This window comes from Triticum dicoccoides, chromosome 6B, assembly GCF_002162155.2.
Source record: "Triticum dicoccoides isolate Atlit2015 ecotype Zavitan chromosome 6B, WEW_v2.0, whole genome shotgun sequence".
Lineage (NCBI taxonomy): Eukaryota > Viridiplantae > Streptophyta > Magnoliopsida > Poales > Poaceae > Triticum > Triticum dicoccoides.
In genome coordinates, this window is record NC_041391.1 from 510,271,353 (window position 1) to 510,297,397 (window position 26,045).

At 49.0% G+C, this 26,045-nt stretch overlaps 1 pseudogene; it reads left to right on the top strand.

Moving 5' to 3' along the window:
* Window positions 1-1,014: 1,014 nt before the first annotated feature.
* Window positions 1,015-23,913, top strand: LOC119321229 (annotated as a pseudogene).
* The last annotated feature ends 2,132 nt before the right edge of the window (window positions 23,914-26,045 follow it).

Consider the following 26,045-nt stretch of genomic DNA (forward strand, 5'->3'; position numbering starts at 1 on the left):
TGATGAACAGTACAGAGGAAGAACAGCCTCGCGAGGAGTGTTCTTGAGCTGGTGTGGTGTTCTACTTGGGATGGATTCCATCAGCTCTTGATGAGATCTCCTCTCTACGATGGTGGCTATCTCTATTTATAGGGGCCCTGGTCCTCTTCCCAAATATTGAGCGGGAAGGGAGCCAACAATAGCCATTTTGAAGAAGGACAACTAGTACAAGTTATCCTGACTAAAGTTGGTCTTCTACTGCCAAAGGCACTGGTGATGATGCCGTCTTGGGCTCCATGATGATCTTCGTCCTGTCGTCCTGCTGGTCTTGGTCTCGTTGCACCGATAGGGAAACCTTTGCTTGATGCCTCGATACTCCGCGCCTGCGCTTGCCCACTTTGCACCAAAGAGGAAACGAGGACACTGTGCTGGTTGGCTCCCACCTGACCTCGATCGTCATGGCTTGCGTCACGAGCACCTCGCGAGGTACTCCTTGCCTTGATCTCTCAGCCTCCTCGCGAGCCCGCCTGATGAGACCGCCCCTGAGGAAGCCTTGCATCGTCCGTCCCACTAGGCTTGGCCCCTCGCGAGAGTCTTGAGCTTGGGATGATGGAGACGGGCCGTATTGGACCACTGCTTGAGCCACGCCACAGGCCGCAGGCAGGCAAGTCTGGGGACCCCCATTGCCAGAACAGCGATAGTAGCCCCTGGGCCCAAGGCGCGCTCGGACTTGGCTTAGCAGCAAAGCCAAAGGGCAAGTGCGGAGCGCCGCGGGCCCCAACAGCATGCAGCCTTGGTCGCCGCGTGGCGGTTGATTGGATGTGGGTGTCTCTGCTTCCCCACGCTTCCTCGGCGACTGCCCGATTTGACGAGTCCCCGCTGCATGCAAAAAAGAGTCATGATTACCTGCGATCATGGAGGCTGACGGTTGGCCTCCCCTGGACTATAAGTACGGAGAGGCGCAAGCCCCCGTTGTCCATCTCTTCTTGCTCTGCTTCACTTCTTCTTCCTTGCTCTTCCTCCATCTTGCCGCCAATGGCACCAATCCGCCGGTTCTCAACTGAGGAGAAAGGACAGGCCCCCCAAGAGGGGCCCGACCCGCTCCCGCTGAAGAAACGGCCGGTCCCCGGCCGCCACGATGAGGTTGCAAGGCCGGAGAGGTCGAGGTCTTGGTACGAGCGGCCGCCTCCTCTGTTTCCGCTACCCCTATACGCCCGGATTGAGGGCCCTAGAGAATAAGACGCCGAGCGACACCGTCCACGCCGTCGGCAACGCCGACGAGCCATGGTGGTGCGCGCCGTAGCTCCTGGAGTCCACACTATGGACTCCTCTCGCGAGCTCGTACTCCACGCTGCGATGCCTCCGAGCTCCTGGATCTGCTTTCCTCCCTTCTTTGCCTTCGAGATGCCCCCGAGGGGGCCTCTCGAGCTTTGGTTACAGCACGCCGACTGCGGTACCCCGGCGACCGGAGCAGAGGTTGAAGTCGTCGCTCCGGGCAAGGTCTACATGACCCGGGGCTGGGGCGAGATCGCCCAGGTCTGCCGAACAGCGGGTTCCCTCAAGATTCATTTCGAATACGATGGCGCCTCCTTGATGCTCTTCAAGGTCTTCGATGCAGAAGGCCGCCGGCTGGAGTGCTGCCCCAGAGGAGGCAGCCAGGACATCGATGTGGCAAGGGCTAGGCCAGCCACCCGCTTCCCCAACGGCTCCTCTGGCAGCAGTGGTGATGCTTGGGAGTCCAGCGACTCTCGAGCTCTTCGTGACTCTGGAGACGAGCGATAATAGCTACGTGCCCCCGAGCTCGCATCGTGCTCGGAGCAAGGCGGCTGCGTCAGGCCGCCGGTGCGGCTGACCTGGATGGGGTTGTTGGGGAACGTAGTAATTTCAAAAAAATTCCTATGCACACACAAGATCATGGAGATGCATAGCAACGAGAGGGGAGAGTATTGTCCATGTACCCTCGTAGACCGAAAGCGGAAGCGTTAGAATAACGCGGTTGATGTAGTCGTACGTCTTCACGATCCGACCAATCCAAGTACCGAATGTACGGCACCTCCGAGTTCAGCACACGTTCAGCTCGATGACGATCCCCGGAGTCCGATCCAGCAGGGTGTCGGGGATGAGTTCCGTCAGCGCGATGGCGTGGTGACGGTGATGATCTTCTACCGACGCAGGGCTTCGCCTAAGCACCGCAACGATATGACCGAGGTGGAATATGGTGGAGGGGGGCACCGCACACGGCTAAGGAACGATCACCAAGATCAACTTGTGTGTCATGGGGTGCCCCCCTGCCCCCGTATATAAAGGAGCCAAGGGGGAGGGGGTGGCCGGGCAAGGAGGGCGCGCCAAGGGGGAGTCTTACTCCCACCGGGAGTAGGACTCCCTTCTTTCCTAGTTAGAGAAGGAGAAGGGGGGAAGGAGGAGGAAGAGGAAGAGGGGAAGGAAAGGGGGGGCGCCGCCCCCCTCTCCTTGTCCTATTCGGACTAGGGGGGAGGGGGCGCGGCCAGCCCCTTGCCTCTTCTCTTCCTCTCCACTAGGGCCCATGTAGGCCCATTAAGCCCCGGGGGGGTTCCAGTAACCCCCCGGTACTCCGGTAAAATCCCGATTTCACCCGGAACGATTCTGATATCCAAATATAGGCTTCCAATATATCAATCTTTATATCTCGAACATTTCGAGACTCCTCGTCATGTCCGTGATCACATCCAGGACTCCGAACAACCTTCGGTACATCAAAACTTATAAACTCATAATATAATTGTCATCATAACGTTAAGCGTGCGGACCCTACGGGTTCGAGAACTATGTAGACATGACCTAGAACTATTTCCGGTCAATAACCAATAGCGGAACCTAGATGCTCATATTGGATCCTACATATTCTACGAAGATCTTTATCGGTCAAACCGCATAACAACATACGTTGTTCCCTTTGTCATCGGTATGTTACTTGCCTGAGATTCGATCGTCGGTATCCAATACCTAGTTCAATCTCGTTACCGGCAAGTCTCTTTACTCGTTACGTAATGCATCATTCTGTAACTAACTCATTAGCTACATTGCTTGCAAGGCTTATAGTGATGTGCATTACCGAGAGGGCCCAGAGATACCTCTCCGACAATCGGAGTGACAAAACCTAATCTCGAAATACGCCAACTCAACATGTACCTTTGGAGACACCTATAGAGCTCCTTTATAATCACCCAGTTATGTTGTGACGTTTGGTAGCACACAAAGTGTTCCTCCGGTAAACGGGAGTTGCATAATCTCATAGTTATAGGAACTTTGTATAAGTCATGAAGAAAGCAATAGCAACATACTAAACGATCAAGTGCTAAGCTAACAGAATGGGTCAAGTCAATTACATCATTCTTCTAATGATGTGATCCCGTTAATCAAATAACAACACATGTCTATGGTTAGGAAACACAACCATCTTTGATTAATGAGCTAGTCAAGTAGAGGCATACTAGTGACGTTAAGTTATGTATTCACACATGTATTATGTTCAGGTTAATACAATTCTAGCATGAATAATGAACATTTATCATGATATGAGGAACTAAATAATAACTTTATTATTGCCTCTAGGGCATATTTCCTTCAGTCTCCCACTTGCACTAGAGTCAATAATCTAGATTACACAGTAATGATTCTAAGACCCATGGAGTCTTTGTGTTGATCATGTTTTGCTCATGGAAGAGGCTTAGTCAACGGGTCTGCAACATTCAGATCCGTATGTATCTTGCAAATCTCTATGTCTCCCACCTGGACTTGGTCCCGGATGGAATTGAAGCGTCTCTTGATGTGCTTGGTCCTCTTGTGAAATCTGGATTCCTTTGCCAAGGAAATTGCACCAGTATTGTCATAGAAGATCTTCATTGGTCCCGATGCACTAGGTATGACACCTATATCGGAAATGAACTCCTTCATCTAGACTCCTTCATTTGCTGCTTCCGAAGCAGCTATGTACTCTGCTTCGCATGTAGATCCCGCCACGACGCTTTGTTTAGAACTACACCAACTTACAGCTCCACCGTTTAATAAAAACACGTATCCGGTTTGCGATTTAGAATCATCTGGATCAGTGTTAAAGCTCGACGTAACCATTTATGACTAGCTCTTTGTCACCTCCATAAACGAGAAACATATCCTTAGTCCTTTTCAGGTATTTCAGGATATTCTTGACCGCTGTCCAGTGATCCACTCCTGGATTACTATGGTACCTACCTGCCAAGCTTATTGCTAAGCATACGTCAGGTCTGGTACACAGCATTGCATACATGATAGAGCCTATGGCTGAAGCATAGGGAACATCTTTCATTTTCTCTCTATCTTCTACTGTGGTCGGGCATTGAGTCTGACTCAACTTCACACCTTGTAATACAGGCAAGAACCCTTTCTTTGCCTGATCCATTTTGAACTTTTTCAAAACTTTATCAAGGTATGTGCTTTTTGAAAGTCCAATTAAGCGTCTTGAGCTATCTCTATAGATCTTGATGCCCAATATGTAAGCAGCTTCACCGAGGTCTTTCATTGAAAAACTTTTATTCAAGTATCCCTTTATGCTATCCAGAAATTCTATATCATTTCCAATTAACAATATGTCATCTACATATAATATCAGAAATGATACAGAGCTCCCACTCACTTTCTTGTAAATACAGGCTTCTCCAAAAGTCTGTATAAAACCATATGCTTTGATCACACTATCAAAGTGTTTATTCCAACTCCGAGATGCTGGCACCAGTCCATAAATGGAACGCTGGAGCTTGCACACTTTGTTAGCACCTTTTGGATTGACAAAACCTTCCGGTTGCATCATATACAACTCTTCTTCCAGAAATCCATTCAGGAATGCAGTTTTGACATCCATTTGCCAAATTTCATAATCATAAAATGTGGCAATTGCTAACATGATTCGGACAGACTTAAGCATCGCTACTGGTGAGAAAGTCTCATCGTAGTCAACCCCTTGAACTTGTCGAAAACCTTTCGCAACAAGTCGAGCTTTGTAGATAGTTACATTACCATCAGCGTCAGTCTTCTTCTTGAAGATCCATTTATTCTCGATGGCTTGCCGATCATCGGGCAAGTCACCCAAAGTCCATACTTTGTTCTCATACATGGATCCCATCTCAGATTTCATGGCTTCAAGCCATTTTGCGGAATCTGGGCTCATCATCGCTTCCTCATAGTTCGTAGGTTCGCCATGGTCAAGTAACATGACTTCCAGAATAGGATTACCGTACCACTCTGGTGCGGATCTTACTCTGGTAGACCTACGAGGTTCAGTAGCAACTTGATCTGAAGTTTCATCATCAATATCATTAGCTTCCTCACTGATTGGTGTAGTTGTCACAGGAACCAGTTCTTGTGATGAACTACTTTCCAACAAGGGAGCATGTACAGTTACCTCGTCAAGTTCTACTTTCCTCCCACTCACTTCTTTCGAGAGAAACTCCTTCTCTAGAAAGGATCCGAATTTAGCAACGAAAATCTTGCCTTCAGATCTATGATAGAAGGTGTACCCAATAGTCTCTTTTGGGTATCCTATGAAGACAATTTTCTCCGATTTGGGTTCGTGCTTATCAGGTTGAAGTTTCTTCACATAAGAATCACAGCCCCAAACTTTAAGAAACGACAACTTTGGGGTCTTGCCAAACCACAGTTCATAAGGTGTCGTCTCAACGGATTTCGATGGTGCCCTATTTAACGTGAATGCAGCCGTCTCTAAAGCATAACCCCAAAACAACAATGGTAAATCAGTAAAAGACATCATAGATTGCACCATATCTAGTAAAGTACGATTATGATGTTCGGACACACCACTTCATTGTGGTGTTCCGGGTGGCGTGAGTTGTGAAACTATTCCACATTGTTTCAAATGTAAACCAAACTCGTAACTCAAATATTCTCCTCCACGATCAGATCGTAGATATTTTATTTTCTTGTTACGATGATTTTCCACTTCACTCTGAAATTCTTTGAACTTTTCAAATGTTTCACACTTGTGTTTCATCAAGTAGATATACCCATATCTGCTCAAATCATCTGTGAAGGTGAGAAAATAACAATACCCGCCGCGAGATTCAATATTCATTGGACCACATACATCAGTATGTATGATTTCCAATAAATTAGTTGCTCGCTCCATAGTTCCGGAGAACGGCGTTTTAGTCATCTTGCCCATGAGGCACGGTTCGCAAGTACCAAGTGATTCATAATCAAGTGATTCCACCAGTCCATCAGTATGGAGTTTCTTCATGTGCTTTACACCGATATGACCTAAACGGCAGTGCCACAAATAAGTTGCACTATCATTATCAACTCTGCATCTTTTGGCTTCAACATTACTAATATGTGTATCACTACTATCGAGATTCAATAAAAATATACCACTCTTCAAGGGTGCATGACCATAAAAGATATTACTCATATAAATAGAACAACCATTATTCTCTGATTTAAATGAATAAGTGTCTCGCATCAAACAAGATCCAGATATAATGTTCATGCTTAACACTGGCACCAAATAACAATTATTTAGATCCAAAACTAATCCCGATGGTAGATGTAGAGGTAGCATGCCGACCGCGATCACATCGACTTTGGAACCATTTCCCATGCGCATCGTCACCTCGTCCTTAGCCAATCTTCGCTTAATCCGTAGTCCCTGTTTCGAGTTGAAAATATTAGCAACAGAACCAGTATCAAATACCCAGGTGCTACTGCGAGCATTAGTAAGGTACACATCAATAACATGTATATCACATATACCTTTGTTCACTTTGCCATCCTTCTTATCTGCCAAATACTTGGGGCAGTTCCGCTTCCAGTGTCTAGTCTGCTTGCAGTAGAAGCACTCGGTCTCAGGCTTAGGTCCATACTTGGGTTTCTTCTCTTGAGCAGCAACTTGTTTGCTGTTCTTCTTGAAGTTCCCCTTCTTCTTCCCTTTGCCCTTTTTCTTGAAACTGGTGGTCTTATTGACCATCAACACATGATGCTCCCTCTTGATTCCTACCTTCGCAGCCTTTAGCATCGCGAAGAGCTCAGGAATAGTCTTGTCCATCCCTTGCATACTATAGTTCATCATGAAGCTCTTGTAGCTTGGTGGCAGTGATTGAAGAATTCTGTCAATGACACTATCATCAGGAAGATTAACTCCCAGTTGAATCAAGTGATTATTATACCCAGACATTTTGAGTATTTGTTCACTGATAGAACTATTCTCCTCCATCTTACAGCTATAGAACTTATTGGAGACTTCATATCTCTCAATCCGGGCATTTGCTTGAAATACTAACTTCAACTCCTGGAACATCTCATATGCTCCATGATGTTCAAAACGTCGTTGAAGACCCAGTTCTAAGCCGTAAAGCATGCCGCACTAAACTATCAAGTAGTCATTAGCTTTGCTCTGCCAGACATTCTTAACATCGTCAGTTGCATCTGCAGCAGGCCTGGCACCCAGCGGTGCTTCTAGGACGTAATTCTTCTGTGCAGCAATGAGGATAATCCTCAAGTTACGGACCCAGTCCGTGTAATTGCTACCATCATCTTTCAACTTAGCTTTCTCAAGGAACGGATTAAAATTCAACGGAACAACAGCACGAGCCATCTATCTACAACAAACATAGACAAGCAAAATACTATCAGGTACTAAGTTCATGATAAATTTAAGTTCAATTAATCATATTACTTAAGAACTCCCACTTAGACAGACATCTCTCTAGTCATCTAAGTGATCACGTGATCCAAATCAACCAAACCATGTCCGATCATCACGTGAGATGGAGTAGTTTCAATGGTGAACATCACTATGTTGATCATGTCTACTATGTGATTCACGTTCAACCTTTCGGTCTCCGTGTTCTGAGGCTATATCTGTATATGCTAGGCTCGTCAAGTTTAACCTGAGTATTCCACGTGTGCAACTGTTTTGCACCCGTTGTATTTGAACGTAGAGCCTATCACACCCGATCATCATGTGGTGTCTCAGCACGAAGAACTTTCGCAACGGTGCATACTCAGGGAGAACACTTCTTGATAATTTAGTGAGAGATCATCTTAAAATGCTACCGTCAATCAAAGCAAGATAAGATGCATAAAGGATAAACATCACATGTAATCAATATAAGTGATATGATATGGATCAGACTTATATCCTGATCTTATACAACTACAAACGGATACTTGAGATATGTGGCTCCGGGATTGCTTTCTCGCAGGGAGTCGAGGAAGGATCTCTGGGCATTAATGTTACAACATGCTTGTTAAATATTAAACTGCTATTCTTTACTCTTCTACATGCTGTAAGATGCTCGGAGCTGCGTGAAGATGCTAGTCTTCGATAGGCTAGGCTTTCCCCCTCTATTCTGGCATTCTGCAGTTCAGTCCACAGATACAACCCTTCCATTTGATACAAATGCATACTTAGTATAGATCTGATGCTTGCGAGTACTTTGGATGAGTACTCACAGTTGCTTTGCTACCCCTTTTCCCCCTTCTTTCTTCTTTGTGGTTGATGCAACCAGATGGTGGATCCCTGGAGCCAGACGCCATCGCCGACGAATACTGCTACGTGGAGACCATCGACGACCAGGAGTAGTTAGGAGGTCCCAGGCAGGAGGCCTTGCCTCTTCGATCGCGTTGTTTTTGTGCTAGCCTTCTTAAGGCATCCTTGTTTAACATATGTTTGTACTCAGATATTGTTGCTTCCGCTGACTCTTGTGTATCGAGCTATGTATTCGAGCCCTCGAGGCCCCTAGCTTGTAATATAAAGCTTGTATTATTTTATTTGTGTCTAGAGTTGTGTTGTGATATCTTCCCATGAGTCCCTGATCTTGATCGTACACATTTGCGTGTATGATTAGTGTACGATTGAATCAGGGGCGTCACAATATGGCCATCATCATCTTGTGCTTGTGATCTCCATCTCCGAAGCACCATCGTGATCACCATCGTCACTGGCGCGACACCTTGATCTCCATCGTAGCATCGTTGTCGTTTACGCCATCTATTGCTTCTACGACTATCGGTACCGCTTAGTGATAAAGTAAAGCAATTACGGGGCATTTGCATTTCATACAATAAAGCGACAACCATATGGCTCCTGCCAGTTGCCGATAACTTTGATTACAAAACATGATCATCTCATACAATAAAATATAGCATCACGTCTTGACCATATCACATCACAACATGCCCTCCAAAAAGAAGTTAGACGTCCTCTACTTTGTTGTTCCAAATTTTACGTGGCTGCTACGGGCTGAGCAAGAACCGTTCTTACCTACGCATCAAAACCACAACGATAGTTCGTCAAGTTAGTGTTGTTTTAACCTTCGCAAGGACTGGGCGTAGCCACACTCGGTTCAACTAAAGTGAGAGAGACAGACACCCGCCAGTCACCTTTAAGCACGAGTGCTCGTAATGGTGAAACCAGTCTCGCGTAAGCGTATGCGTAATGTCGGTCCGGGCCGCTTCATCTCACAATACCGCTGAACCAAAGTATGGCATGCTGGTAAGCAGTATGACTTCTATCGCCCACAACTCACTTGTGTTCTACTCGTGCATATGACATCTACGCATAAAACCTGGCTCGGATGCCACTGTTGGGGAACGTAGTAATTTCAAAAAAATTCCTACGCACACACAAGATCATGGAGATGCATAGCAACGAGAGGGGAGAGTATTGTCCACGTACCCTCGTAGACCGAAAGCGGAAGCGTTAGAACAACGCGGTTGATGTAGTCGTACGTCTTCACGATCCGACCGATCCAAGTACCGAACGTATGGCACCTCCGAGTTCAGCACACGTTCAACTCGATGACGATCCCCGGACTCCGATCCAGCAGGGTGTCGGGGATGAGTTCCGTCAGCACGACGGCGTGGTGACGGTGATGATGTTCTACCGACGCAGGGCTTCGCCTAAGCACCGCAATGATATGACCGAGGTGGAATATGGTGGAGGGAGGCACCGCACACGGCTAAGGAACGATCACGAAGATCAACTTGTGTGTCATGGGGTGCCCCCTGCCCCCGTATATAAAGGAGTGAAGGGGGAGGGGGCGGCCGGCCAAGGAGGGCGCGCCAAGGGGGAGTCCTACTCCCACTGGGAGTAGGACTCCCTTCTTTCCTAGTTGGAGAAGGAGAAGGGGGGAAGGAGGAGGAAGAGGGGAAGGAAAGGGGGGCGCCGTCCCCCTCTCCTTTTCCTATTCGGACTAGGGGGGAGGGGGTGCGGCCAGCCCCTTGCCTCCTCTCTTCCTCTCCACTAGGGCCCATGTAGGCCCATTAAGCCCCGGGGGGGTTCCGGTAACCCCCCGGTACTCCGGTAAAATCCCGATTTCACCCGGAATGATTCCGATATCCAAATATAGGCTTCCAATATATCAATCTTTATGTCTCGACCATTTCGAGACTCCTCGTCATGTCCGTGATCACATCCGGGACTCCGAACAACCTTCGGTACATCAAAACTTACAAACTCATAATATAATTGTCATCGTAACGTTAAGCATGCGGACCCTACGGGTACGAGAACTATGTAGACATGACCTAGAACTGTTTCCGGTCAATAACCAATAGCGGAACCTGGATGCTCATATTGGCTCCTACATATTCTACGAAGATCTTTATCGGTCAAACCGCATAACAACATACGTTGTTCCCTTTGTCATCGGTATGTTACTTGCCCGAGATTCGATCGTCGGTATCCAATACCTAGTTCAATCTCGTTACCGGCAAGTCTCTTTACTCGTTACGTAATGCATCATTCCGTAACTAACTCATTAGCTACATTGCTTGCAAGGCTTATAGTGATGTGCATTACCGAGAGGGCCCAGAGATACCTCTCCGACAATCGGAGTGAAAAACCTAATCTCGAAATACGCCAACTCAACATGTACCTTTGGAGACACCTATAGAGCTCCTTTATAATCACCCAGTTACGTTGTGACGTTTGGTAGCACACAAAGTGTTCCTCCGGTAAACGGGAGTTGCATAATCTCATAGTTATAGGAACTTTGTATAAGTCATGAAGAAAGCAATAGCAACATACTAAACGATCAAGTGCTAAGCTAACGGAATGGGTCAAGTCAATCACATCATTCTTCTAATCATGTGATCCCGTTAATCAAATGACAACACATGTCTATGGTTAGGAAACACAACCATCTTTGATTAATGAGCTAGTCAAGTAGAGGCATACTAGTGACGTTAAGTTTGTCTATGTATTCACACATGTATTGTGTTTCCGGTTAATACAATTCTAGCATGAATAATAAACATTTATCATGATATGAGGAAATAAATAATAACTTATTATTGACTCTAGGGCATATTTCCTTCAGGGTTGGCGTCAGCCCCTCGTGGCCCAGTGTTGATGATGGTGTCGGCTATGAGGGCGCGTCTAGTTAGGGCTCCTTAGGATTCACACCTTTTGTTCCCTGCGAGGAATTGAGAAAGTACCCCGTGGGGGCATGTAAAGTATCTGCAATGTCTTTTTTTGATATTATCCTGATTATGAAGTGGTGCAAATGCTTGTCTTGTTCCGGCTTGGCTCCCCCTTTCTAACCTCACAACGACTTGGCGCTCTACGCTGACAGGTCCCGGTCCCCAGGCAGGCTTCAGCCGTCGCTGGTATGCCAGGTCGCGATGCCGTGGTCAAGGCCAGGAGGTGAGCGGCCCGAGGTCCAGTAAGAGCCCCTGAGGCGCGATGCTCAGGAGGTCCCCTTTAGCGCGCAAGTAGCCGTCGACGGGTGAGAAAGGAAGGCAATGTCGCTATCACAGAGCCGTACTGGGTGGAGGTTTCGTGTCGCGTCAATTAGCTATTCCAGGGGCGAGACTTATCTCGAAAGCAGCGGTAGATCCTTCGCGAGGCGTCGGACTTGCATGCCTGCAGCTGGGATATAGCTGGGCTAGGCCTTCGTGAGCTTCCCCTCTCTTCCCCGTACTCTCCTTCGTGCTCTACGTCCTTAGGTCCCGGCCCTCGAGCGAGCTCAGCTGCCGCTGTTATGCGAGGTCGCGATGCCGTGGACAAGGCCAGGGGGTGAGGGCTGGAGAGCCAGTAAGAGCTCCTGAGTCGTGATGCTCAGGCGCCCCCTTTTAACGCGCAAGCGGATCGCACGGGTAAGAGAAGGACAGAGCTCGTGATGCCTCCCGTTTTAGGCCTTAGGTAGTCCCTGTAAACCAACACGAGAAAAGCAAGTGTTGCCATTACGATTGCCAGCCGACAGTTGGTTGCTCCGAGAGAGTGGTGAGGGCACCGAGGTCCTGGTGAGGTGACCCTTGCGGGGCTGCCGCGGGCCAGACCTCGACTGCTCAGATTTCTCGATGTTGCAGGGACGGACCCATGCACAAGCATCGTGCCAGCACGAGCGGCTCCAGAGGTAGGTGTCAATCGAGCAGGCGATTATCACAAGCAGGTTAAGCATGAAAGGCAAATCAGCTTAGATAGATGCAGGAAGGATACATGCCACTGCGTCAGGCCCGACCGGCTTGGGGATGATGCAGCCCGAGAGGCGCCCAAAGCAAGGTAAAGTAAAGACATAAGCAAAAGGGATACATGCCTCAGGGACAGACCCACGCGACCTGGGAATAATGCAGCCCCGAGGGCGCTCCCAGCTGAAATGAACTCGAAAGATGTCACCTGATACCATTGTAGAGCGGGTGCTGAAGTAGCTGACGATGCGCGGTGAAGGGGCCGATCCTCACGAGCCACCGGAGCCCTGAGCCTCGGGAGGCTCTGGGGGTCCGGGCGGCTCCTCGAGGACCATCTCCACCTCCGCCAGGACCGCGTGGTGTCTGGCCTCCTGAGCTGCCAAAATGCTCCGCAGAAGACGCTGGTGAGTGGCAGCCGCGTTCAACAGACCAAAAGGTATGCGAATGTAGCTGTGCAGCGGACCCTCGCAGCGTCCCACGCGCGAAGGCCAGAAGCGCTCCTGAGCGCGACTCGGCTGGTTGGCTGGAGTTGATCATAAGGCACTTGTAGGTTGTTGAACGCCTTGATGGACAGAACGTTGAGTCCTGCGCCGCCATCGATGAGGGTCCTGGTAACTTGCACATTTCTGATGACTGGGGAACAAAGCATTGGGAGGATGCCAGCTGTAGACGCACACTTGAGCTGATCCGCTGAGTTGAACGTGATGGCGCACGTGGACCACCTGAGAGGGCGCGTGGCCTCGAGCATGGGGAGGACTACGTTCACCCCGCGAGCAAACTGCTTGAAGATGCGCTGAGAGGCTGGGGCCTGGGTGCCGCCCAAGATGCAAGTGATAGCACATGGCTCCTGGAAGCCCCCAGCCCCCTCGTCTTGGTGGTGGCCGTCATTCCTTCTTGGCGGTGGTGGCAGAGGAGGAAGGCCTGTGTTGCCCTGCGGGCGATCCTCACAAGGCTAACCCCACCAAGCCCCCTCGCGAGGCTGGTCTTGCCAGCGATCCTCGCGAGGTCGGTCACGCCACTCCTAGCAAGGGCCTCGATCGTCCCATCGTCCTCTACCTCTTCCTCCTCCTCGACCGTAGCCCCGGTTGTTGCGCACAGGGCATCGACCGATGCGTCCTTCTCGAACGGCTCTGAGCTCCTGGCATTCGTTGGTGTTGTGGGTGTAGAGATTGTGGTAGGCGCAGAATCGGTTGCCCTTGGACGACTCCGGTTGGTCCCTGCCGTGCTTTGTGTCTGGTTCTGCTGCGAGCATGGCTGCTCCTTTGCGCTTCATGTCCTTGGCCTTGGCTATCATCTCTTCTGGGTCAGCAACTGGAAGCTCGAGGAGAGAGAGGCGCCCCTCCTCAGCTCTTGCGCACTTGGTCGCCAGGTTGAACAGCTCCAGGGATGTGCACAGATCCTCGTGGATGGCGAGCTCCTCCTTCATCTTGACGTTGCGGACGCCGTCAGAGAACGCTGAGATGATGGCCTCCTCGGTCACCTAGGGAATCTTGAGGCGAGCACTGTTGAAACGCTGGATGTACTTCTGCAAGGTCTCTCCTGGCTGCTACTTGATGCGGCGCAAGTCACCCATGACTGGAGGACAGTCGCGAGTGCCCTGGAAGTTGGCGATGAAGCGGCTTCACATCTCGTCCCAAGAGGAGATCGAGCCGGGAGGCAGGTTCAGGAGCTAGGTGTGGGCACCATCCTTGAGCACCATGGGAAACCAGTTCGCCATGACCTTTTCGTCTCCGTTGGCCGCCTCGATGCCCAGCTCATAGAGCTGCTGGAACTCCGCGGGGTCGGCAGTGCCGTCGTAGCGAGGAGGCACATCTGGCTTGAACTTGCCCGGCCAGGCAACACTGCGTAGCTCGATGGTGAAGGCGCGACAACCTGCGGTGGCCACCGGAGCTCTTTTCAGACGCGAGCTTGCTCTTGGAGATTCCCGCGTGCCGCCGCCAGGGGCAGCGCGGGGTTTTAACGTGCTGGTGCAGGGATGCGGTCTTGTCATGCTGGAGCAGGGAGCACGCGAGCACCTACTTGAGGCCGAGGGATTTCCTGGCAGCTCCTTTCTTGTCGCGCGGGCGCTGGACGCGGAGGGTCTTGTCCAGGGGCCGCGCGCCTTGGGGCCAGGGCACCTTCTTGGGGAGGAGGTGGCGGAGGCGCCTCCTGAGCTGCATCACCCATGCAGTACGGAGGGCGAGGCAGCGAGAGGGACGGCGCAGGAGAGCCCTTACGGCACTAATGAGCTCGGTGATGTGAGCGAGCCATTCCTCGTAGAGGTCGTCGATGGGGCGGTAGTGCAGGAGCTCACGTGCTAGGAGCAACGTGGCCTACGTGTTCGTGGGAGCGTGACCAACGTGAGACGATGAACCAGCTAGAGTTAGCAACGGAGTGGCGGTGCGGCCTTCCCGCCGCACCGAGGGATGCAATGACGACGCTTGCTGCTCGTTCCCCGCTGGGCCGGTGGCGGCGTTGGCGGCAGGCGGTGGAGAAAAACGAGGAGGCCCACCGACGGGAGCCGTCTGGGCGACGCGGGCGGCGAGAGCAGCCCGACGCTTGGCGCGAGCTCGGCGAGCGTCTGCCATGGATGCGACAAATTGATGGAACGCAGAACCGCGGAAAGAAGATTCCAGCACACCCCTACCTGGCGCGCCAGATGTCGGATATCGGGTTCCGGCAAAACCCTTAAGGTTCAAACTCTGGGGTGCGCACGAAGATCTTCCTATAGATCCATGCCCCGAAACCTCATCGCGAATCTAAGCTACACGATGAACAACACAAGGGACACAAGGTTTATACTGGTTCGGGCCACCGTTGTGGTGTAATACCCTAATCCAGTGTGTGGTGTGGTGGATTGTCTCCGGGGCTGATGATGAACAGTACAGATGAAGAACAACCTCGTGAGGGGTGTTCTTGAGCTGGTGCGGCGATCTACTTGGGATGGATTCGATCAGCTCTCGATGAAATCTCCTCTTTCTATGGTGGTGGCTATCTCTATTTATAGGGGCCCTGGTCCTCTTCCCAAATATTGAGCGGGAAGGGAGCCAAACACGGCCATTTTGAAGGGGGACAGCTAGTACAAGTTACCTGACTAAAGTTAGTCTTCGACTGCCAAAGGCACTGGTGATGACGCCGTCTTGGGCTCCACGATGATCTCCGTCCTGCCGTCCTGCTGGTGTTGGTCTCGTTGCACCGATAGGGAAACCTTTGCTTGATGCCTCTGTACTCCGCGCCTGCGCTTGCCCCCTTTGCACCAAAGAGGAAAAGAGGACACTGCTGTGGCTGGCGCCCGCCTGGTCTCGATCGTATGGCTTGCATCACAAGCACCTCGTGAGGTACTCCTTGCCTTGATCTCTCCGCCTCCTCGTGAGCCCGCCTGATGAGGCCGCCCCTGAGGAAGCCTTGCATCGTCCGCCCCGCGAGGCTTGGCCCCTCGCGAGGGTCTTGAGCTTGGGTTGATGGAGACGGGCCATACTGGGCCACTGCTTGACCCATGCCGCAGGCCACAGGCAGGCAAGTCTGGGGACCCCTGTTCCCAGAACGCCGACAATTACTGTCGAACATGTTGGAATTCTTGAAAGCCTTCATGATCGTGCAGTCCTTCTATAGGTGAGTGGCCGACTTCTGTGGGGTGTCGTGTCTCGGACAGGGCTCATTCAGCAACTACTCAAGCATGGGGCTTGACCCACCAGACCGAGGAGGTGGCCTCCCCTTACGTCGTTTACCGTTGCCCTGCGCATTGGTGTTAGCCTCAAACTCCAAGCTACCATCAGCCTTATGTTTATTATTACCTCCTTGATTTGCCGGGTTATGCTAAGGATCCTTGGCGTTGCCGTTCTTCTTTTCCTTCCCTGTCTTCTCATCATCAGACTCGAGATCCTTGGTACTATCAGAATCGGCGTATTTGACTAGAGCCGCCATCAGCTGGCCCATGTCATTACAATCGTGCTTGAGCCACCCCAGCTTCATCTTTAGAGGCGTAAAACGGCAATTTTTCTCCAACATTAAGACTGCAGACATGGCATCCATCTTATCAGACGAATGTATTATGGCCTTGACCTAGCGCACCCAATGGGTCATGGACTCGCCCTCCTCTTGCTTGCAATTAGTCAAATCCACAATTGACATGGGCTACTTGCATGTATCTTTGAAGTTCTGAATGAACCGGACTTTTAGCTACGCCCATGAACAGTGGAATTAGGCAGCAGCCCCTTCAACCAAGTGCGGGCAGTCCCATCCAACATCATTGTGAAATACTTGGCCATCACAGCATCACTGACTTCTAGTAATTCCATAGCCATCTCATAGATTTCAATCCACGCCCCAGGCTGTAAATCAGCCGTGTAATTAGGAACCTTTCAAGGCCCCTTGAAATCCTTGGGCAAACGCTCGTTACGCAGAGCCGGCACCAAACACGGGATACCTCCGGTCCTAGTGGTCACACCTGCCTCAGTAGATGTCGTCGGATAAACCGGAAAAGGCTGGTAAGCCGCCCGCTGAGCCGCCTGCTGAGCCACCCACTCAGCCTCTTGACATAGTCTGTCCTGATCAATAAAGTTAAGAGCTTCATCATGCGCCGGGTCATGCCCGCACGGCTGGTCATGGCGCCGGGCGTTGCTTGAAATGGCTGCTAAGTCCATGTGCCAGCTATAACTCGTGCTCCGGCTTGGACGAGGGGTTGAATGAATCTTGTCCCGGCTATATGGGTATGCCTCCTGCTGTGCAAAAGCCGTCTGAAGAAGCTCTTTGATCCTACGAGTTTCAACCGCCGTCGGAGAGTCGCCCTCTACCGGGAGAGCCGCCAACCATGCCGCCACATCAACCATGTTCTCCAAAGGGTTAGAATAATGACCCTGTGGCGTTGATATATACTGAGGCGAAGCAGTATTTATCTGGGGTGGCTCCATCGTACATGGCTGAACCGGCGTCCCAGCCCCGGGTGTTGCGACCCGGTTTACTTCCGTGGGTTACTGGGCCCTGCCCCGGGAGTTCGGAAGAGCTTTCGAGGATCATAAACCGGAGGCAGACGGGACTGACTCTTCTGATACCTTCTCATCATGACCTCGTTTGATGCGTTCTGATCCTTCGTGAGTTGGAAAGCCTGCGACTGAATCTGTTGAGCCTGAGCGTCCAAAGCCGCCCGCTCTGCGGTCATCCTGACATCTTCCGCCGCCAGGTCTTCCCTAGCATGCACTATATCTTGTTTTAACTGTGCCACTTCCGCATCATGTTGAGCTTGATCCGCCGGGTTGACTGCGGCGGTTAACAGAGCTGCCATCTAATCCATGAGATCCATCAGCACCTAAGCCGGCGGGCGCACAGGGCTTCCTGCCCCGGCTGCCGCTGACCCGGAGGTTACCGCTGCCGCAGTTGTGGAGTTTTGAATGGGTTGCGTGCCAGCCATGAAGATCCCAACTCTGCTCGGTGGTTCAAGGAGATCTGGAATACTACTGCCATCGGAACAGCCCCCAAGCCCACCGTCTTGTAATTGATACAACGAATCCATCTCACCCTTGGACGACTCGACATCAGAGTAGATGGCTGTCTCACCGGCCATCACAGATCCTTCAGGAAGTTCTCCTCCATGGATGCATCCCACAAAGGCACGCTTCATAGCAGGCTAAGCCCGGGCGGGTCTCGCACGCTAAGCCGTCTCGACGAGGTCGGTGCAGATGTCCGGCTCAGGGTCCAACTCACCGATCTTGCGGATGAAGACGTGGATTTGGCCGAAGGGGACCCGGTACCCATACTCAATTGAGCCGGCGTCGGGGCCCCAGCCTGCATCGTCGATGTAGAGCTTGCCGCGACGACTATTGGTCATCCGACCCACAGCGTATCCCTTGAGCCCTTTGAAGCTGCCCTTCAAGAATTCAAATCCACCGTGCGCTAGCACCATGGTGGGCGCCTACTGTCATGGATTTGTCACGTCAGATGTCCTAGTGAAAGGACATAGTCGTGGAGCCATCGCAACTAGGAAGCTTAAAGGGGTTAATTGGGACAAAGGACATAGGGTTTATACTGGTTCGGCCCCTTACGGTGAAGGTAAAAGCCTACGATCCAGTTTGAGTGGGATTGCGTATGTCTCGATTACTAGGGAGCAGAATCGCTTGACCTAGCTCTCGATCTGATCTTACTTGCCCTGAACCGCCGCCGGGTCGTCCCTTTATATACAGAGGTCGACACCCAGCAGCTCATAGAGTCCCGGCTGGCTCATAAACAGTGTCCGGCTCAGTCTCTAACTATTCTTGCCTTACAATACAAGTCACGTATATATGGCGGTTTATCTCTACGGGCCTTAAGTCGCCTTTGGGCTTTGGGCCTTTAACTGAACCGCCATCTTCAAGCTTGTCCTGGGCCTCAAGAGTCTTCATAGGTGTAACTCCGCCCCTCCTGGGCGGGTCATACCTAATAGTTATATCCCCAACACTGACAGAACTATTCTCCTCCATTTTGCAGCTGTAGAACTTGTTGGAGACTTCATATCTCTCAACTTGGGCATTTGCTTGAAATATTAACTTCAACTCTTGGAACATCTCATATGCTCCATGACGTTCAAAACATCTTTGAAGTCCCGATTCTAAGCCTTAAAGCATGGCACACTGAACTATCGAGTAGTCATCAGCTTTGCTCTGCCAGACGTTCTTAACGTCGTCAGTTGCATCTGCAGCAGGCCTGGCACCCAGCGGTGCTTCGAGGACGTAATTATTCTATGCAGCAATGAGGATAATCCTCAAGTTACGGACCCAGTCCGTGTAGTTGCTGCCATCATCTTTCAACTTAGCTTTCTCAAGGAACGCATTAAAATTCAAAGGAGCGGTAGCACGGGCCATTGATCTACAGTAACATAGACATGGAAAATAACTATCAGGACTAAGTTCATGATAAATTAAGTTCAATTAATCATATTACTTAAGAACTCCCACTTAGACAGACATCTCTCTAGTCATCTAAGTGATCACGTGATCCAAATCAACCAAACCATGTCCGATCATCACGTGAGATGGAGTAGTTTCAATGGTGAACATCACTATGTTGATCATATCTACTATATGATTCACGTTCGACCTTTCGGTCTCAGTGTTCCGAGGCCATATCTGCATATGCTAGGCTCGTCAAGTTTAACCCGAGTATTATGCGTGTGCAAAACTGGCTTGCACTTGTTGTATGTGAATGTAGAGCTTATCACACTCGATCATCACGTGGTGTCTCGGCACGACCACTACAAAAAATATGTCAACTAGTGACCTTATGTCAGTGATCCTGGAAGAATTGGTCATAGATCTATGACCATTTCATACCAATTGGTCAAAAATTGTTCGGGGTGCTCCAAACCCTAAACTATAACGACCATTTTGGTCAGAAAGGTCGTAATTTCCTTACACGAAATGGTCAAAAAGCAGATAGCACTAGTCCGCTGCCTTATTTCTAGCTAATCATGACCAATATAGATGGTCATAACCTTGTAACTTGTGGTGGGTTGCTATGACTAGGCGCCACCTCATCAGTTTTGCCTATGTGTCATGTCCATGTGGCAGTTTTTGCCCTAGGTTGTGAAGCAACCTATATTTCTGTCATTCCCAAAATTCCCAAAAAAAAATGCATAAATTCTTTGGGTCATATGTTCGTCATATATGTAAAAAACCTTCCTTGCCTAGTTCAAAAATAATTCAAAATTATTCATTTTCCTATTCTGTTCAGAAAAACACTTTGTGAAGGAAGTACCACTTTGGCATGTCCAAATGGTATCCATTTTCTGCAGTGCTTTCCTATGCCCAAATAACCATCCTCCACCAAATGTCAGCTCAATCCATTCATTATTTTGAGACCAGCTTCAACATTCGTATTTATGTCCAATGTGGTACTTTGCAAAGAGAGTACCACCTAGGCTCCTCCTTTTGAGCTGAAAATTTGTGAAGACAGTTTTCTTAGTAACTGATCATCCTCCGCCAAAACTCACGCCCATTAGCCATGTGCATTTCCTGTACCGCTAATCAAACACTTGGCTTCTTATTCATGTTTGAGCATCGATCGGTCTCCTCGTGAGAATCTTATGTTGTGATTTTCTTCCTAGCACCTACCGGGGGAGTGCCCAACCCACTAGACATGCCTAGGCCGCCCAGAATACCTGGCAACGCCACGGTCATGTGGTGACCACGCGGCGGGCATGCGAGTTTGCGCGCTCTAGAGTTGGGGCCCTCGGCCACTGTCCAAACCTCGACGTATCGCCACCGAACCATGTATTTGTGGTTAAATATGTACTTATGTAACTAGAAATGATTTTTGAAAAAAAAATAGCAAACTATGAGGTAGCTGCAGTTCAAATTTGACCCGCTTCCTGCTGAATCTGCGGGAATTTGTCTTTTTCACTAGAGGTGGATCAAAACTTTTGACACCCAACCATTTTGTCAATTATGCATTAAATATGGCCTAGTATTTTAGAAAATTCATTTGGTCCAATTTTGCAACAAGTAAATGGTAGGTCCTTCACAAAACAAACTCATTTCAGGCACTCGGAAAATGGAAAATGAATTTTCCGTGCAAAGAAAATGAAAACTCCCTTAGGCAACATTGTTTGGAATTCCAAGATGCACCCTTGTGCACAATATGAGATCATTTGAACAAACTATGCCATGAATGTGGCCATAAGATTGATCATTTGGCTTGAAAGCCCTGAATCTTCACGCGTGATAGGTCATTTCTGAGAACACTTTTTAAAAATAATTGCCGTATTACAAGTTCATTATTTTTCCTGGAAATTTGGTCACATATAATGACACAATGTGAAGGTTTTCCAATTTTTTGATTTTTTTTTGAATTTTTTATGCCCGTTTCAAAATGCGGTCAAAACAGCGGGCTTGACTGTTCCTAGCTAGTGGTTGAATCTTGGAAAACTTTTGATGTTTCCCTGATTAAATATATACTTATGTACCTGGAAATGATTTTTGGAAAAAATAAAGATCAAACTATGAGGCAGCTGCACTTCAAATTTGACCCGCTTCCTACTGAATCAGTGGGAATTTGTCTTTTTCACCAGAGGTGGATCAAAACTTTTGACACCCAACCATTTTGTTAATTGTGCATTAAATATGGCCTAGTATTTTAGAAAATTGATTTGGTCCAATTTTGCAACAAATATATGGTAGGTCCTTCACAACAAAAACTCATTTCGGGAACTCGGAAAATGGAAAATGAAATTTTCGTCCAAAAAAAATGAAAACTTCCTTCGGAAACATTGTTTGTCATTCCAATATGAACCCTTGTGCATAATATGAGATCAATTGAACAAACTATGCCATGAATGTGGCCATAAGATTGAGCATTTGGGTTGAAAGCCATTCATCTTCACACTTGATAGCTCATTTCTGAGAACACTTTTTTAAAATAATTGTTGTATTACAAGTTTATAATTTTTGCTGGTAACTTGGTCACATATAACGACACAATGCGAAGCTTTTCCAATTTTTTGATTTTTTTTGAATTTTTTATGCCCGTTTCAAGACGCGGTCAAAACGGCGGGAATGACCGTTCCTAGCTAGTGGTTGAATCTTGGAATTTTTTTTGTGTTTCTCTGATTAAATAGATACTTATGTACCTATAAATGATTTTTGAAAAAAATTAAGAGAAAACTACGAGGCAGCTACAGTTCAAATTTGACCCGCTTACAACTAAATCGGCGCAAATTTGTCTTTTTCACGAGAGGTGAATCAAAACTTTTGACACCCAACCATTTGGTCAATTGTGTATTAAATATGTCCTAGTATTTTTGAAAACTGATTTGGTACAATTTTGCAACAAATATATGGTAGGTCCTTCACAAAAAAACACATTTTGGGCACTCGAAAAATGGAAAAATAAATTTTCGTCCAAAGAAAATGAAAACTTCCTTAGGCAACATTGTTTGTCATTCCAATATGCACCCTTGTGCATAATATGAGATCATTTTTAAAAAAAATTCATGTGAAAAAGTAGAAGAAAAACAAAAACAAAAACACTATTATATGTGCTCTATTCTCATTGGTGGAATTCGTTGTCACACGGATCGATGACATGGCGCCCATCCATCCATCCATCTCCTCATCCCACATCCATCCATCCATGCATCCATCTACAAAAAAGAAAAAATGAAAAAGAAAACCCCACCCGCAGCCACCTACCCAAACCCCACCCACAGCCACCGACCCAAACCCTAACTCCCATCGCACTCCTCCTCCCCCCATCTCCTCTCCAATGCCACCGACGATGCCCGACCCTCCCCTCGATCCCCATCTCCAAGCCACGCTCTCCCTCCCTCAGATCTGGATCCGCCATCGTCCACCTCAGCACGCACCCCATCCTCCTCGCCCGCCTCCGCGCGGCCTCCACCTCAAGCCCCATCCTCGCCTTCCACTCCCCCGCGCCACAGGTCGCCCTCCGCGGTCGACTTTGACTCTGCCCCAACCTCATCTTCGGACTGAGCCACGAGCGGGCGACGGCAGCGCGTTTAGGGAGGAGCTGCTGAGCCACGGGCGGTGCCGAGGCCACGCGCTGCAGATGTCCAACTTCAAGGACGACTCTGGCCACCTGGCCTAGGACTACTCTGCGCGGGTGCGCACTTACGCGCTCTTCCTCGAGGAGTGGGTCGAGTGCTTCGCGGTGCTTCGGTACGACATGGAGGCGGAGCGCCTCAGAGCCCCGACGCCGGCAACGGAGGGGCAGACGCCTCACACCAAGGCGCAGAGCAGGACGATGGTACCCGGTCTCGCTCGTGGAGGACCTGGACCCACGCGTGCCCACCCCGTTCCAGCTCCTCAACCGCGACCTCGTCATCTGGAACGACCCCAACTCCGGCAAGTGGGTCGCGCTCAATGACCGCTGCCCGCACCGCCTCGCCCCGCTCTCGGTACCTCTCATCTCATCTCCTCTCCCTCGCCTCTGTTTGTTTCAAGAGCCAAATCCTGTAGTACTGATGAGTGGATGCTGCGTGCGTGCGCGCACGTAGGAAGGGCGGATCGACGAGACGGGTGACCTGCAGTGCTCCTACCACGGCTGGTCCTTCGACGGATCCGGCGCCTGCACCAGGATCCCGCAGGCCGTGCCCGAGGGTCCCGAGGCCTGGGCGCTGCGCTCGTCCAGGGCCTGCGCCACCAAGTTCCCCACGCTCCTCTCCCATAGGCTGCTGTTCGTCTAGCCTGACGGGAAGGGCTGGGACAAAGCCAAGGCTACCAAGCCTCCAATGTATGTGCGTCAACTCTGCAGCTATGCTGCGGGACTTCTTCACTGGAAAATTCAGTAAACAGGAAACATCATCATTTTGTTTCGCTTGGTTTCAGGATGCCAAAGGAGTTCGATGACCCGGCCTTCTCCATCGTGACGATCCAGAGGGACCTCTTCTATGGGTATGACACGTTGATGGAGAACGTCTCTGATCCGTCGCATATAGAATTTGCTCACCACAAGGTAAATGTTGTGCAAAGATTTGAGAATGAGTTTACTTGTTTGCTATACAAGGTTTCCTCTGATAGAAGAGGATGATTACTATCATTTCTATCCATTGTACGAAGATCTTGCTTGCCAAGAGACATTTCTATCCATTGTACGATAAGTTATCCAAGGGATACACATCAATAAAATGTTGAATTCATGCTGGGAACACTGCTATAGCACCTAATCAAATTTTCAGCTTGCTTGACCTGCTTTGTATTATTTTTTTGAGTGCTGGAACAAGGAACATATGCTTAGAGAGCATTGCAAGGTACCATCAGCTGATGTTGCTTTGTTATTTAGCAATGTTTTATTACTAGAATTATAATTGATTACCCCGGGGTCAAGTTATGTTCCCTTCGCGGCTGGTAGCATCACTCCCTCTGAATGTCGTGTGACTGTTAGTTATGCATATGAGTGTTGGGTCTGTAGGATAATAGGATCGTCAACTCCCCTATTTCCTGTTGTCAGTAGTTAATCTCGGGGAAGAATTTTTTATGGAAACATGGAGGATGATGCTTTTGCTGTGCAATTGTTTATCACCCCTCGTAACATGTATATTTAGCGGTTACTACTAAAAGTTTTGCATTTGAGTGTTGGGTAGGTAGGATCTTAGGATCATCAACTCTTGTACACTGTTTTAACTGGTTCTGCATTTGTACATACATGTGTACACCTAAATCCAAGTGTACGTGCTGCCTTTTGCAGGCTTATTTCAGGTTGTGGTTGTTTGTCCTAAAATATATCAGTCTGTTTTTTTATATCCTCGTCCACTAAGCTATCTGTGCTATGTCCTATTGAAGAAGATTTCATATTCAGTGCCTTTGTAAATGTTGTCTTTAGCCTGAAGCTTTCTATTCTTCATCAATTTTGCCATGTTTCTCATTAATTATGCTCCTCCTCGCAGTTGCGTGCAGACCAGCAGCCGCCCTACACCCTCTCTCCACAGTCCACACTGTGGCCTATGGCATCCGCTGGTGGATCCCTCGTTGTGGTGTTCATCGCGGGCTTCCTCGTGGGCACCAACCCACGGTGGCACGTTGATACGTCTCCGACGTATCTATAATTTTTGATTGTTCCATGATATTATATTACCCCTTTTGGATGTTTATGGGCTTTATTTTACACATTTATATCATTTTTGGGACTAACCTACTAACCGGAGGCCCAGCCCGTATTGCTGTTTTTTTGCCTATTTCAGTATTTCGAAGAAAAGGAATATCAAACGGAGTCCAAATGGAATAAAACCTTTGGGAGCGTTATTTTTGGAACGAACTTGATCCAGTGGGCTTGGAGTGCAAGTAAAGAAGCAGCTGAGGCTCCCACGAGATAGGAGGGTGCCCCACCCCTATAGGGCGCGCCCCCTGTCTCGTGGGCCCCTCGGACGTCCACCGATGTACTTCTTCCTCCTATATAAGCCTACATACCCCGAAAACATTCAGGGAGTAGACGAAACACAATTTCCACCGCCGTAACCTTCTATATCCGCGAGATCCCATCTTGGAGCCTTCGTTGGCGCTCCGCCGGAGGGGGAATCGACCACGGAGGGCTTCTACATCAACATCCTTGCCCCTCCAATGAGTTGTGAGTAGTTTACCACAGACCTACGGATCCATAGTTATTAGCTAGATGGCTTCTTCTCTCTTTTCGGATCTCAATACAATGTTCTCCCCCTCTCTTGTGCAGTGATAACCCACAAGTATATGGGATAGTTGTAGCCTCTTTCGATAAGTATGAGTGTCGAACCCAACGAGGAGCTAAAGGTAGAACAAATACTCTCTCAAGTCCTATCGGCCACTGATACGACTCTACGCACTCTTGACGTTCGCTTTACCTAGAACAAGTATGAAACTAGAGGTACTTTGTAGGTGTGATAAGATAGGTTGGCAAGATAATAAAAAAACACGTAAAAATAAACTAGGGGTTGTTTAGATAAAGATGCAATAAAGTAAATATAGCGAGTGTGGAAAAGTGGTGGTAGGAGTTGTGAAATTGTCCCTAAGCATTTGACTAGGTTACTAGACCGGTAATCACTATTGCAATTCTATTTGAGGGAGAGGCATAAGCTAACTTACTTTCTCTTCTTGGATCATATGCACTTATGATTGGAACTCTAGCAAACGTCTACAAATACTGAAGATTCATTAAGGTAAAACCCAACCATAGCATTAAAGTATCAAGTC